The sequence below is a fragment of the Carlito syrichta genome, unplaced genomic scaffold (assembly GCF_000164805.1).
Source record: "Carlito syrichta isolate Samal-C Ts95f unplaced genomic scaffold, Tarsius_syrichta-2.0.1 Scaffold315753, whole genome shotgun sequence".
Lineage (NCBI taxonomy): Eukaryota > Metazoa > Chordata > Mammalia > Primates > Tarsiidae > Carlito > Carlito syrichta.
Window position 1 is genome coordinate 1,206,375 of NW_007259849.1, and position 3,174 is coordinate 1,209,548.

Here is a 3,174-nt window from a genome sequence, read left to right on the forward strand (position 1 = left end):
GCATTGTCTCCCGAGGGCCGCGCACACCGGCTGGGTCGTGGTCCTGCGGACCTAATTGGCTGAGCCGGGGGTTCCGAAGAGTTTACTTTGGTTCCGATTCAGCTCTCGCAAGTTACCGCCTTCTGTTTCACCCGCTGAGCGAGGACTCTCCCAGCCTCACCCAACCCAGTCTTCCAGGAGCATTCCATTTAGAATTGCAAACCCCGGTCCCTAGGGACCCTTCGGGCTTTGTTTTTCGCCCTAGCACGTAACATCGCCTAACATCTTGTGTATATCCCATATATGTTTTATTTATTGTCTGCCTCGCCTTCTGTACAACGTTATTTCCATGAGATCAGGATTTTTTTTTTTTTTTTTTGAATAGAGGGAAGGTCGTTCCTCGCTTTGGATGTATCCCAGTACAGTATGGCCCTTAGTACTTCCCAACATATGATAGGCACCCCAAAAATATTTGTTGAATGAACCCTTTCTAATATATAAGTAGAGTCCATTCAAATATGTCTCAAATGGAAGAGACTGGGTAGTTTGATGTCTATACAATAAAAGGGTGTATACACACACACCATGGGTGTTTCTAGGTGTGCTGTGATTACCTAGTTTCGTTAGTAAAGCATCTCCAATTATGCACCAAGCCTCCAAATTATGTACAGCAGTATATAATCCCCAAAATATTGCATATAGCATAATAAACATTTTATAAAGTTAGAAATGAGACTGTAAACTCCCTAGGAATGCAAATGTGCATTCATATATATTCGTATATAATTATAGAAAAAGGAAAACACTGAATATAGTATTCAGAATGTTGGTGACATTGGAGAGGGGAGACAGAGACAGGGGTGGCAAGGCATTTTTTAACTAGGATTAGTTGTTAATGTCTTCACTTTTATGCTGGATGACCCATGGGACACTTAATACCCTATTAAAAATTACTGTGTAGCTACATAAAAAAGAACCATGCATGCACCAATGAGGAGAATGTGAAATGAACTAAAGAAGTTCATCTGATTCAATGCACCTGAGGTCTTAAACTAGCCAGTCAGCCAGCCAACCAACCAACAAGCCAGCCAAATAAAACACAAAAGGACTGAGACTTGGATTCCTATAAAATTCCACCAGTAAGTAACCTTGGACAATTTCCTTTCATTACTTTGTACTTCAGTTTTTTCATGTCTAAACTCTATATGATAAACTTGCTTTTATCTTGAAAATGAGATATGTACATAGCACCACAAACTGTAAGGCATATCCAGTTCTTGTTTTATTGTTCTTTACAGGAAAGAGCACAAGACTAGGAGTCAGCATGGAGAGAGGTGCTAGTTCCATCTCACTTCCTCACTGCTCTCTCTTGGGCAAGTGTAGCAACTCTTTTTGTTAACTTTTGAAGTAAGCCAAATGAATGTCTGATGTGCTGCACAGAGCTGCTGAGAACGGAGTGCACGCAAAGGCAGTTGTAAATTACCAACCACCGTATATGAGTATGGAAACAAAATTTTTCCCAGTCTGGAAAAGATGAGAGCTGATTTCCTGAAACTTCAAGTACTGCAAATTTTAAAATGAGATCATTTATTGTAGGATATTATCATGCTGATATACAAACTGGGAAAATTCTAGTGCTTTGGTTTGAAAGTACTAGAGATCTGTGAAGTAACAATGGGGCCAGAGTTTTCCAATCCATTATATGCTTACTATTATCTAATGGCAGAGTCAAGGAGCCAACAACCATAAAAGCATTTGTACCAGCCTAGAGTTAAAGCTAGAACTCAATATATCCTCTTTTTACATCTGAGAATCTCATTTAGTATCCTCTCAGGAATAAAAACTTTCCTTTGTGAAGGATTGTTCACACTAACACACTAAATCTTTCTGTTTTATTGTATTTTTTATTTTAAATTTTAGAGTTTGGGGTACAAGTGGGGATTTACTACATAAGTAGGTTGCAGGTGAGGTTTGGTTTTTTTGAGTTGGAGTCTCACTCTGTCACCCAGACTGGAGTGCAGTGGCTGCTCCTGGCCACCACAGCCTCGACCTGCTGGGCTCCGGCGATCCTTCCGCCTCAGCCTTCCAAGTAGCTGGGACTACAGGCACGCGCTACCACACCTGGCTCATTTTTTGATTTATTGTAGAGATGAGGTCTCGCCAAGTTGCCCAGGTGGGTCACGAACCCGCGGGCTCAGGCAATCCACTCACCTCAGCCTCCCAAAGGCGCGGGATTACAGGCTGAGCCACTAAGCCCGGCGAGGTTTAGGTTTCTAACTGGCCCCCTATACCCCGACAGTGGACCAGGTAACCAGTGTGTTGTCACGTGTCCCCCTCTCTCTTCCCTTATTTCTTCTGTTAAAACATAAACTGAGGCATATATTTTAAAGAGTTTCTCGAGTCATTTATGAATCAGGCAGTAGCAGCAAGCAGCTGTGAACTCTGCTGGAAGTGGTTGAATGGTTGAAGGGAAGGCAAAGCTTTTTTTGTTTAGAGACAAGGTCTTTCTCTGTCGCTCTGGCTGAAGTGCAGTCGTGTGCTCACAACTCAACATCCTAGGCTCAAGCAATCCTCTTACTTCAGCCTCCTAATTAGCTGGGACTACATGCAGGTGCTATCATACTCAGCATGTATGTATGTATGTATGTATGTATGCATGTTTATAGAGATGGGGGTCTCACTATATTGCCCAGGTTGGTCTCAAGCTCCTGCCTGAACCGGAAAGCTTCTATAGGGTGAATGTGGAAGCAGAGCAAAGAAATTATTTGATTAAAGTGGAGTGGTGACCTCATTTGGATCATTGTAATGGAAGGTCCATAGTTAGAGGTTAACTGATGGTTTCTGATTGGTTAAGCTTAAATTGGCTTAACTAGACTAGGAGTGAGATATGGATTATTTTTATTTTCCTCAGAAACAAGACATGCCTTAATAATCTAAGTCCAAAAATGTTTTTCATTTTGTAATTAAAATTGAAGCTACTCGGAGTGTGGTGTATGAATCAGCAGCATCAAAGTCTCCTGGGAGTTTATAAGAAATGCAGACTCTCAGGGTCCATTTTTGACCGACTGAGTCAGAATCTGCATTTCAAGATTCCCAGGTGCTTTGTATGTACCACCAAATTTGAGCAGCACTGTGGCCTAGGAGGTTTATTTATTCATGTACTTTTACAATGATAGCATGCATATAAGCAACATC